Source organism: Diadema antillarum, unplaced genomic scaffold (genome assembly GCF_040938485.1).
Source record: "Diadema antillarum isolate AM-2024a unplaced genomic scaffold, OU_Dant_1.0 seq00000616_RagTag, whole genome shotgun sequence".
Taxonomy (NCBI): Eukaryota; Metazoa; Echinodermata; class Echinoidea; order Diadematoida; family Diadematidae; genus Diadema; species Diadema antillarum.
In genome coordinates this window covers 163,336-176,546 of record NW_027271540.1, presented here as the reverse complement: position 1 = coordinate 176,546, position 13,211 = coordinate 163,336, and the positions used below count along the sequence as shown (strand labels likewise).

Below are 13,211 nucleotides of genomic sequence, written 5' to 3'. Positions count from 1 at the left end.
GCGTACAGATATAAATTTTCGCGAATGAAAAGGTCATAGACTTTTTGCATGATGTTGTTTTTGCGTATTGTCGCCGACGCGAACATAAATACACTATCACCCAAGTGCATCAAGGCATTTTCATGTTTTGTTAAATTCGTGATCAAACTGCAATTCGTGAAGTTCGCAAAAATTAAACCTTCGCTAAAATAACAGCTTATACAGTAATCATTATGTGCTTTATAAATATGAATTATTGTCATTATTATCACTATCAGAAAGATACCAACCAAGACAACAACATGCATGTTTCGGAATTCTTCCTTACAGGTTTCCATGAAAGTCTTTAGTGTTGTCATCAAGTCTGTATATTGTGTCATACTTTCTTGATCTAGAAGTAGAAAGTCTGATAGGTGCTGTTGTGTGCGAATGTCTTTCTTGCTCTCAGCTGCGTATTTCAGAGTATAGAGCAAAAGAGATAGCCACTCTGGGGACCATCAGCTTGTCATACGGTATATGGAGGTCTTCTTGAGAAAAATGATCTAGTAATTGCTATTCCAGATGGTTGCCTTTTTTTTTTCCATCGGAGGTGAACGATGAGGAACCTTGCTTGATCAAGGTACAGGTTGTATTCTAATAGCAGACCATTTCTCATCAGGAAATTTAGTGATATCCGAAACGCAATGTTTGACCTTTATCCTATCAAACAGCAACAACACACTGGTTAAAAGCTAGGAGGAAAAAAAAATGGAAAGTTCGTCTTAATTAGCCTGAACAGTCTGCTGCACGCAATATGATGATGACCTTAAAACAGCCTGGATGGTTAGCCACATATCACTACTGTTGTGGAAAGGAGTACAAATTTGTCGTTTATGACTAAAATCATGGTTATTCTGTAGCAAGTCCTCCCACTTCAAATCTTCACAGAAAACTTCAGGTAAAACTTTAAAAGAAATATTCTTTTGTCGCAGTTACCTAGCAACTTTAACCATTTATTTTTTTCAAATGCTGCCATTTATTCATTTTTTTTTCTTCTGCTGCAAGTGTGAAAAGCCCTTTTGAATTCTTCCTGCCAATCATACAGATGGTGATCAAAAAGTGTTTGTATGCAGGTTTTCTATTACAGGAATCTTTATAAGCATAGACTGATTCTGAGGAATTTTTGATGATGAGCTGTGTGGATGTAAATTTTTCAGTTCAGCAGAACCAATCTCTGGAATTGATGTGTACTATTCAAACATGAATTACACGTTGGTAGTAGTGGGGTTTTCATGAGTAGTGCGCGGTACAAATATACTGTAGAAGCTTATGTGTCGTTGATGCTGGAGTTAGAAACCGTCATTGGCAATGCGTCATGTAGGACGGTTTTGGAATATTTGCAGAAATTTTGTTGGTAATGATAACTAAGGGGAGAGATTGTTGTTGTTGTTGTTGTTCATTTTCCATCCGTGAAGATGGCTGGATAGCCCATATTCAGCTACACTAAGCTGGTCTTCCATGGGGTCCAGTTGGATGTGGGGTGGGACCACTTCACCGGGTTAGACACCCTGCTCTTTACGATGAATGAATGAAGCGGGATCTTTTACGTGCATGAGCTGTGACTCTCTCATACACGGGACCTCCATTTTATGTCCTATCCGAGGGACAGAGTGTTTTGCCTCTTGCTAGAGGGGGCGGTATGTTTACACACAACATTGCTCAGTCCAGACTCGGGTTCGAACCCGGGCCGCATGATCGTGAGGCAGACGCGCTACCGACTGAGCCAACTCACCGCCCTCATGTTTCTCTAGATATTGAGAAATAAACTAAAAAACAGGTTTTGTTTTAAACTTTCTGTTTGTTTTGTTTAAAAAAAAAATTGAAAGTTTGTAGCCTAGCTCAACTCACAGACACTTACTGCCTAAATGATGAGTTACTAGACCTATCAGTCAATTTTGCAATCACTGTACAAATAATTATTCATTTCACTGCAGCAATCTCGCCTGTCATGGTGAAACACTGCTATTCCTTAACCTATTCCTTATATACATATATATATATATATATCCTGGTGCTTTTTAGATCTAATGCCATTTTAGGTTTTATCGCATATATCACCGGTTGGTTCTACCACAGGGTATACATTCCTGCTACATTTCTTCTTTTGCTTATGGCACATCCTTTTATTCTCACTGATATATACTGAACCAAAAATTCTTGGTGCTTTGTGTAAAGAAATACTTTTACCTCATTCTAAACACATGAACAAGGATTGTAGAAAAAGTTAGTCGTATATAATATGGGACTTTAAAACTGATGTCTGACTTCTAAACAATCATTGACAGAAATCAGCAGGGCTCACAAAAGATGGATTTTACCTTTAAGATACTGTTACAAAGATTCTCTGATCAATGTTTGAAGTGAGCGAATAGTAGGCCTAGATGCAATTGACACAAATACCACGAGCCAACAATGTGTGTACAATGCCAAGTTAGAGAATGTACAATGATTGTACTCTTTTGTATATCAACACCACTCCCCCTAATGTTTGTCGTATCAAACCTATTTCTATTTCTTGTTTTGTTATGTAGGCCTTTATTTCTCCCCGATTGTTACTGCCAGACATATGCGTGAGCATCTATCTTGGCTTGCCAAAATAATAATAACAGATAGTGTCAGGACACCCGGAATACCTTGACCCAAGGCCTCAACAAAACTTGGAACAGATTTCTCTGCACCGACCTTGTTGGGTATTTCAATCTCTAGACTGTACGAGGAACAATGATTGTCCTAGGAGAAGGTAACAATCATATGATTGGTAGGAATTCACAACAATGGCCCATTATTCCAATATTTCACTTACAGCAGCCAAGGTATGAATGCCAATTTGTGAGGGGAAAAAATCAAAAAGAAAATGATGAAGTACTTTTAAATTTTGTGCCAAGCATATCTAGGCTAAATGCTTTATTGGTAGCTGACTAACTGCATGTACTTTTGTATATAGCCATAACAAGATAATTTAGAAATTCAATATTGTGTGTGTGTATGTGTTTGTGTGTTCAACTAGAGAACTTCGTGCATATGCCATGTCCCTCAGACTGTCTTTTGTGTGTTTCTAATGATATATCCAATAGATAGTTTTCAATGCCAAATTTATTAGAAATAAGTGTAAGATCGTGTTAACCTTGATTAACTTTGTTAGTGCACGTATGTTGATGTTTACCTTGTTCTTTGGCACATTTTAGTGCCACACTTCTACCACATGGTTGGCATTGGCTGTGTTTGCTTCTGAGCTAGGTTTAAAGGAAAGATAATATCTAAAGATCCGGTAGCGTGGGCAGACCATACCATGGAAATTCTATAAGCAGACCTGTGTTAGTCGTGTTTTTTTAACGTAGCCCTGAGGGCAGTGAATTAGGAGCAATCCAATCAGGGCAGTCTCCTCTCCACATACTACGTGATCTTTATGGGTAAACTGGATAAACCTACCTTCATGAAGGCTTTTTGGAACTAAACAAATTAATTATGGGCAGACTGAAACAGTAATTTTTCTCTTTTTTTTTGTGGCAGGATAGTCTCATCAGAATGTTGACTTGTGTTTGACACTTGTATTCAGAAATTAATGACAACTACGTAATATTGCAGAATTTGTATCCAGTACACGAAAGCCAATTAAGCGTGTGGTTACCGCCTGAGCTTCCATCTTCAATTAGATTTTATGAATCTTTCCTGTTACTAGAATGTAACACGTTAGGGCTGCAGAATGATTCTAACATTAATATTTTCCATGGCTTGCATTTTTTTCCAGCTGTGTACGAAGTGCCTGGTAATAATGATACAGCAGATAATGGGGTCGGAAGATGTAGTAAATTTAATGTGTGTTGAGATTGGCAGCACAAGAGAGTCCGTATGAATTAAGACTAGACAGACATGCCATCAGGATGGTGGATGGAAAGAAAGATAGAGGGGGGTAAGGGGGCCAACTAGAGACCTGTCAAAAAGAGAGGGGATGTTAAAGACCCCCTACCCACTCCTCAATGTTTGTGACGTGGGTAGCCCACAAAGATTACCCGCATATCCCACCAAGGGTCCGCCTGTGTCCAAAAGATTCTAAGCCCCCTAGTGGTCAGAGGATGATCTTGCCATAATGTGTTAAGTTGTGATCCCAAACCCCTGCAGCCTTGACGATCCGTTCCCCTCTCGCCTACTACCCCTTCCCTAAACTGACGTTAACTCTTTTGACTCTGTATTCATGCACATGTTTTTAATCGAGATGATTCACGCGGCTAGCAGGAACTTGCAACCCAGTCGCAGGAGCTCCTTGGGGTTCAATGTCTACTGCACACCAGATTGCTGTCGATTGACCGACCTCACGTCTTGTCAAATCAGAAAGACAGAGAGAGAGATGGAAAGAGGAAAGGTATAGGCAGACAGACAAGGAGAGACTAAACGTTACATAGCCCCTTCCTCTGGAGTCTACATCTTCTTTCATCTCGTATTTTTTTATCACCACCCTGCACTCACTGTTCTCGGGTCGTGGGGATTCTATTTTCATTCTGAAGCTGGCAGCTAAATCTGAATTCTGCCGGAGGCCGGGTTTGTGAGGGCCCCTTCTTGGATACGAGAGAATGAAAGAGGGGAATTTGTGAAAACTTATCCAGTCTGTGCAGGACCTAGCTTGGCATTACAGTTCATCATTCTCAGTTTGCGTAATCCACCTGCCCGACGTTTTGTTGGAGCTAGTTGGTTGGAGTTCGATGATCCGAACCCCTCCTGTAACTTTCTGGACCGATGATGTCTAGCTAAGAGGAGTCAGAGAAGGGTTTGAGAGATAGAGTTCAGTCCATCAATGAGATGGTTTCATTTCCATTCATCTGTGATCATGGATGAAGTATTTGGATTACTCATGCCCGGTGACCAAAGATGAAACTCCTCCTGTGATAGTTCCTTCTGCCGTACTTTGATGCATCCTATCATAGAAAAGTGTTTCATGCACCTGTTGTTTATGGATCTTTCAGATGATTGGACCCTTGTTTAAACTGTCAGATTGTTTCACAGAGGATATTGCGTTCATCACCAACTTGACTGTTCCAACCTGTCATCATTTCAAGGTAGCGATCATATGAAAAGTCTCGGAGACTTGATGGAATGACATCTTCATCTTTTCTTAGTATGATGATGGACGGATTGTTGTCCTTTTGAAATCACCTGACACATGACTGTTTGTTACTTAGCAACCTATAATGAGTTGGACCAGGGACCTTGAAAGAGAGTACCTGTCTAAAATGGATCCTGAACTTAATTGGTGGGTATATTTATCGTTGCGGCGAGGAAACCACATGAGATTTGTTCCGGTCGTGGCTCCAGTTGGGACTAAATATAGGATCCCTACGCGGTAAGAAGGCTTAAATTCAGCTTTCCTGATCCGGTTGAAACTGTTGTATCTTAACTTTCAGGTGCAACTTTTTCCTTAACATATTGCTTATAACTCATTTGTCTCATTTTAGGAATTTGATTCAATTCATGAAATTTGTGCTATGTTCTTGGTGAATTAAATCTGATAATTTGTTGTGTACAGGGCTCAAAGTGATCTTTGTTTTACACTGGACTGTGGGCCTTTATATCAGAATGCGTAGAATCTGAAATGAATGGCTGTTCTATATACACAGGGTTAGAAATAGAGTCAGTGAAGGAACCTTTTATGAAATATAGTGTGGTCCTCACTAACCACTATCATGTATGAGGAAATACAGCAGGGATTTGTGTGTGTGTGTGTGTGTGTGTGTCAAACAGGAGGATTGTGAAATTAGGGATAGTGCACATTATTCTGTCAGCAGTGGAGTTATGAATTGTGATTTATTAGATTCATCTATTGTTAAGACAACGGCTGTCTCTACTGTGTGTGGACATTTCAAGTTTTATCATTTGTTTTATTGAACTTGGCAGTGTGTACATGTGTGTTTTGTTGTATGGTATGAACTAAAGGACACTGTCATGAAATATATTCCCAGCTCCAATTTTCATGCTCTATTTAGTGTAGCTGATATGAATGAATAGCTTTCCTGTCCAGACTCATGTTTAAGCTGAAAGCATAATTGGATCCAGCTAATTCAGCATCATTTGACTAATCAGCCTCTGATATAATGAAGGGAGATCCACTTTACAGGCTCTTTCAATTTCATGCCGAGTATTACAATTTGAAATCTTTGCTGTGTAATGCACCAGGATTTTTAAGGCTCTTGATTCAATTTTGCATTACCCCCCTCCCATAGCTAGGCGTAAATGCGACCTTGTCCGCTTTTGAGCGGCGCAATATCAAATTTGTACTCTGCCGTTCCCTCTGGCCAGGCACGTATTGTAGGCAGTATGTTTGTCCCTGTCAAGTCGGCAGTTGGAGAAATCCTCAATTTAATCAAAGTGTGAGACTGATGGTGGAGGTTGGCTCGCCCCTTAATTAGAGGCAAGAGTTCTTTTTTTCCTCTCTCTCTCTTCATCTTTTTTCCTTTTCATATGTCTTTTTTGTGGGGGGGGGGGGAGGGTGGGGGTGGGGAGGGGACGGGGAGATCGAGTGGAATGTGTGGATGTGATTAGGACTTGTCGTTACCATGGCATTTTCCCTGCCAGCCAATGACTGTGGTGTTTGCATCTGATAAGATAAATGAAATGACAGACAGGAATGAAATGTGTAGGCCTAGACTACTTATCAGTGCTGTCTGGCAGGCATCATCATTGTTACTGTATCCTTGTTTGAAATAATCAACAAAAAACAAGGCAGGGAGCTGATGTTGCCAATTTGATGAATGTTATTTAAGGTGGGATCAACACATACAGACCGATTGTGGCTTTTACCCCTTTATGAAGTTATTAGAGTGCTACATGGCATTGTGAGGTCAAATGTTTTCGGAGATGAGACCTTCTTCAGATAGGCCATTCTCTGATAGCAGAATGGGCTTAAAACATTGTCAAGGTATGTCATATTTCAAGGAGAGATGTACAAAGGTCCATCTCTCTAGTAGGTAAAACGGAGGAAATCACAGTTAGAATACCTGGAACTGGTGAAGTAATTATATTAGCTGCTGAGGTTTATTCTTATCTCCATGTAGACAGCAAATCCTGTTTTTAGATTTCAAAGGAAACCGTTAAATCCCCATAACCTACACAATGGAAAAATCAGGGAAGACAGTATATTTTCTTCTTTTTTTTTTCTCTTGTTTTTGCCTTTGTACAAAAATCAGCAGTGATTTCATGATAGATTGTACTTCAGTGTCTGTTGCTGCATTAATATTAGCAACGACCACATTAAAACCAAGCTGTTTAAGCATTCTCACACCTGTCCTTGGTCATGATGCTACAAAGGTACACTGTATGTTGCCTGAGATCAAATTTGCTCACTTCTGATCCCCTACCTCTTTTCTAAAACAAAAAAACAAAACAAAACAAACAAACAAACAACCAAACTGAGAGAGAGAGAGAGAGAGAGAGAGAGAGAGAGATGGTGCCATGACTTCAGTTTAAACATTATTTTATGCCGATCTTCATTATTGCTTTGTAATAATTATAATAATAATAAGGTCTTATTTACCCAGGGTAGCCTCTTCAGTGTTGCCACTGCTCTACCAGAGGGCCCTGCTATTATTATTACCCTAGCGTTGCCAGGTACCCATATACACCTGGGTCGAGAGGGACATGGTGGGTAAAAACATCTTGTCCAAGGACGTAAGCACTGGGCGGGATTCGAACTCGGGTCCTCCGAACGGAAGTCGGGAGTCTTATCCATTATGCCACAGCGCCCCCACTTAAAAACTCGTAAAACAAGAAGAGTAGTGAAATCATAGCAAAAATTCCCTGAAATTTCATGTGTATACTGTAAAGACAAAAACATAGAACATAGTTTTGACCATTTGAATATCACCAATGTAAACTGACCAGTGTCCCTTCTAAACTAGATCACCAGGGTTAGGTTCTAGTGTCCAAGCTTTTATGTGTCTTGCCCCTCATTCAGTTACACTAATTTACTTTCTAATAAAGGAGCAGTTTAATTATGTCTCTAATCACAACACTTGCAAGACGTAGATAAAAAAAAAAATACATCTAACTTGTCAAAGATGGTGAAAGCTGTCATTTGCAGGTGCTTGTATTTTTATTCTTTTTATTGTACTTTTGTCTGAGAAGCAAACGAAGAGTGTAAAACTTTGATATAAAAGGTGCTACAACAGTATCTATGACTGAGTGGCAAAAGGGAGTTGTTTTAAAGGACTGGTAAACATTTCAGTGGCAGTGACTTTTAGTTATACTACAGACCCATGTGCAGACTTTCTATGATCTTCTGTTTGTTGTATTGACGGAAGTCTTCAAAAGTACTGTCTCTAGAGCGGTGCACAAACCAATCGGTCAGTGACTCTGGCTACGGTCAGTGTAATGTGTGCTTCCTTGACCATTGAGCATGATGGTCACTCAAGAGGTCAGTTATCTAGTGGTGAAAACAGTGTGATGAGCAACATTTTCATTTTCTCTGACCATTAGTTGCAAGAAAACATATCAGCAAGTCTAGACAGGAAAGCCAGTTAAAATGAGGAAGGTTTTGAAGACCTGCATTTGTAAGACACACTTTGAGAGATTGTAGTCCCATGTACCCATGTCTGTGTTTCACTTTTGATCAGTAATAGCCAGGTTTTGAAAATTCTGCATCGATTTTGCTCTTTGAATGACCAAGATAATGTGGAAGCTGGTCTTATCAACCACTCAGAACAAAATCTAACCATTCAAATTCGTGAAATTCTTCTGTCAAGATGTTTTGGTTGCAACTGATTGACAATAATGTTTCACATTAACCTCTTCAGGATGAGTCCCGAGTATACTCGGGCAGGTGTCTCTGGGTAATGCATGTTGTAGCAAAATCAGTCCGTCCTCAAGGGGTTAACTTCGATGTAGGGCAATGTAGGGGAATATAGGGCAATTTGTCAATCAGTTGCAACAACAACAACAAAATCTAACCAGTTTAAATGAGGCATAGTTTGTTACCATGCAGCTATGATATAGCCAAAAAAAGAGGATGATTATGATAATGTTGGAGGACAGTGATAATAATGTTATCCTTGGGCAAGTAATGATGTGCTTTCTTACCACCCTGTACTGCATTTACTCTTTGTGATAACAGGTGGATTGCCTCTAATCTCTTGCATTAAATCTGGACCCACAGTTATCCGCCCACAAATCTGAGTAATAATCCCAGACATACGATTTGATGTATTGCCTTTGAGAAACCAGAAATGACTCACAAGAAAATGTCTCTTCTCCCTATTTAGCCGACCTTGCAGTCTGCCACGCCTGGCTTGGAGAATTTAGGCCTCCTTTTTTCTAAAATTTGAATTAATTTCATATTTTACTGCAGTTGCAGGCGTCCTAAATGGAGCATGTATGATTTTTGTGACATATCAATCGTGATCAAGGACCAATCGTTGCCTCCCCCGGGTTCCCGGAGATCTAGGAAGTATTAACACCGTGGGTTTATCTGTCATACATCTTCATCCTGGTAATCAAGAAAAGTGTGACGGGAAATTAAAAGCTGACACACATACTAGGATTGGATAGATGAAACTGCCAGTGCGTGATATAATTTTTGAGCTGTAAGTAGATCACTGCAGTTACACTTCATATAATATATCTGATCTGCCATCTAGAGGTGTGAACAGAATAATGTAAGCTGACATTGTAAGAGAGCTATTGACAAGGGGAGGGGGTTGTATTTGAAATATTAGCAGTGAAATAAGAGCAGCCAAAATATGAGAGACGTTATGACATGTTCATGGATTACAAAAGATACAGCAAATAAAATGCTGGTGATCTAATGCATTATGATGTGTTGTATATATATAGGATCCTACGTTTGTATATGAACACTGCACATGAACCCCTACAGCTTCATGACCCTAGAATTACTACATTTATTGTTGCTTTAATATCACAATTTTCTTTATATCTGTGCATTCTTCATGGTTATATATCTTTTATTTCATGGACATTACATTTCTATACTCTGGAGACATTGTATGTCCCTATGGCGCATTACAATATCTTGTATATTCATGAGGTATCATTCCGGCTTCCAAATAGTTGTGATTTTGGAATGTTTTGAATTTGTATGATTCACCTTCAATTTAACCTCCCTTCTGCATTTACATCGCTGCTCTTATTCAAAACAATATATAGGAGAGGAGGCAATTTTTCAGCACGAATAGCAAATCTGGAACCAATTTGAGAAATGGTCTCGCCTTTCTCTTACTAACATTTTTCATCCAATCAAAACAGCCCTGAAGGTAGTTGCATATGTTTGGATTCACTATTTGCTGGACTCAGCATGACAGTGTATTGTGCCCAGTGATAATAGCTTGGTAGCGAATGACCTGGCCACTTCAAAAAAACAACTCAGAGGTCTAAACTACATGCTGTCTCCTGCTATTCAGTTTTGCCAGGAGGCAAGGTTTTCTATGCTAGCAAGACACAAACTAAGTTGTGACCTCAATCTAGACTTGATTCAAGCTTGCTATGATTCATTCTTATTCCTTCTTCAAACATAATTTGTTCTTGACATATTCAAGTCCTTTGATAGTAAGGGAGAGATATAATGTATGTTATCAGAGTGTTATTGGAGGTAGCTAAGACACAAGGTAAGATTTTGCGCTTCTCAGACACTTTCCCATATTTACTTCTGTTGCTCTCCAGTTCACTTTTCTGTCTTCCTGCCCATTTATTTGCATTACTAGTCTTCCTTTTTCACCTCTGGATGAGGTGGTAAAAATTGATTTTGTTGTGGTAGTCACAAGATCTTCAAAGATGATCATGGATGGAATGCGGATGATTTCAGAGCTGATTGAAAAGCTGTATCAAAGTGACTTGAAAAAGACTAATGAGATATCTTTGCTGGATCTCCCTTAACCTGTCAGTATGAGATGGTAAAGAGAAGGCTGAATTGAGAGGTAGACAAGCGGTATTTAGTTTGAGTCACACAGAAAGGGTGTGTCACTCATCTGGTGGAGACGGATGTTACCAGGTGGTGTGGTAGGATGTTACCAGGTGGTGTGGTAGGATGTTACCAGGTGGTGTGGTAGGATGTTGCTGAACTGGTGGTAGTGGTAGCATATTGTGTTTCTCAGATGATGGTGGTATCATGTACCACAAGGCAGAACTGCTTTGGAATACACGAGGTAAGGTTTGATAGAGGGAACAGGTTCAATTTTAGAATAACCCTACCGTGTTGTGTGAATCCTTCATTAACCCGTTGAGGACGAGTCCCGAGTATAACTCGGGCAAGTGTCTATGGGAAATGCGTGCGATAGCAAAATCAGCCCGTCCTCAATGGGTTAATACACAGAGTAGAGGTTTGCTGGTGTTAAAACTTGTGCTCATCTCCGTAGTCTTGTGTATAATGTCAAATGTGTGTCATTGGTTATTTGTTCTAATTTTCCCCATAGTTGATTACAACTTGGAAACTGATGACGCAGTCTAATGATGCTACACTCTAGAAAAAGTGTTATTGCTCTCTGTGTTGAGTCTGTGTGTGTGTGTGTGTGTGTGTGTGTGTGTGTGTGTGTGTGTGTGTGTCTTTATCACACCTTTTTTGTTTGTTGTTGTTTTTAAGACAATGATGACCTGAAATAATCAAAGGACAGGATGTAGGTTAGAGTGGCGGATGATCAAGGGAACCATATCTTGTGTGTTCCTTGAATGTATAGAGATTAATGTTGTTATGAGTTTGTGTTTCATGGTTATCTGAAGGACAGAGATATTGATAATTGCTCGTTTCATAGCAAAAACAAGTAAATTATCAGAGGTTTGGAAGTGATCCAACCTTGGGATATCAGTCTATATTTGTGTGATGTTGCTTGTGTTTCTATTTGATGGTCATTTGCTATGCACCTCATCAGTACATCCGAGGCAAGATGAATTGACCTTTACAGTATCATTTAAACGTTGATTCTCTTCAGCAAAATGAGTAGGAAAAAGTGTGTCTCAAGTCCTCAATCTCCCTGTTTGATTATATGCAAGGTGCACAAGAGAAACGCATCACAACAGTGTTCTAGACTGCTTGGAGAAGTCTTTTTATTTCAGTAGCTATATTTACGATTTCTGACGAACATGTGTTGTTGAATTACACCTCCCTGTTCTCTGTATTAAGTGATTCTGCCTTTTCTTCACCTGACTTACAGCTAGAGACAGAAGATGGTTAATGGAGAGTGAGAGAGTTATTAATCCATGTTATTTTAACAAATCTAGCTCCACATTGCTGTTTTCTTCTCACGCCTCACACACAGTTCTCTTGAAATTTGCTAACAATTATAACATAATGTTATCAATTATTTGTCATTATTTGTTTTGGTCTTATGTTAAGATATTGCATATTTATGTTGTAAGTACATAGTCCATTTCCTTTGGTGTCTGTGTATTACTTATCTCTCTGTGTATTTAGTACATAAGAATAGTTCCTATTACAAAACAGTGACAGAATACAAATATGTCCCTTTAAACTACCTTGTGGCAATGATAACCAATAACCTGCAGGGTCCTGGTGTGAACTTTATTTGGTCTTTAAGGATTTTAGAATCTTGTTGGAAAAGGGTTTGCAGACATTTGAAACTATGCATCACTGATGGCAATTAGTGGGAAAAAGAAAATGGTTTATTGGATGTTTTCTTACCATATGCTTTATGACTTGGAGAGTCAAACTCTCAAGTTCTGAATTGTGAAAATCAAATGGTTGGTCTGCGGTGTAGAAAGTTTATCAGGAAGGTGGGAGAAGAACTGACCTCAGTAATTCTCTAGAACCCAGCAGGTTGACCTCTCACCTTAAAGCTCAGCAGGAACATTTTCATCAAGAACACAAAACAGTTATAGCCTATTCTGAACGCACAAGGCACAAAATGTAACATGGCAAAAGATTGACGCGTATTCACCTCATATGCACTTTTAGACATTGGTGTTCTTTTCATTGCCATCTCTGTTTGACTATAACATCTTGTTGATATATCTCGTATAGTATGCACTGGTTTAACTGATGATCTATTGAACTACTCATTCCTATCTATTCAATGACCCTTCACCATGATAAATTCATTGACCATTCACCATGCTTATGTATTCAATGCCCATTCACCTTGAGTATGTATTCAATGGCCCTTCACCATGATCAATTCAATGACCATTCACCATGTTTATATGTTCAATGACCATTCACCGTGTGTATGTATTCAGTGACC

General features: G+C 39.3%; 1 protein-coding gene across 1 annotated transcript in view; it reads left to right on the top strand.

Annotated features, from left to right (window-relative positions):
• LOC139735978 (uncharacterized) overlaps nt 1-13,211 on the top strand; it is a 211,915-nt gene that overhangs the window by 174,597 nt on the left and 24,107 nt on the right. The window lies entirely within an intron of this gene.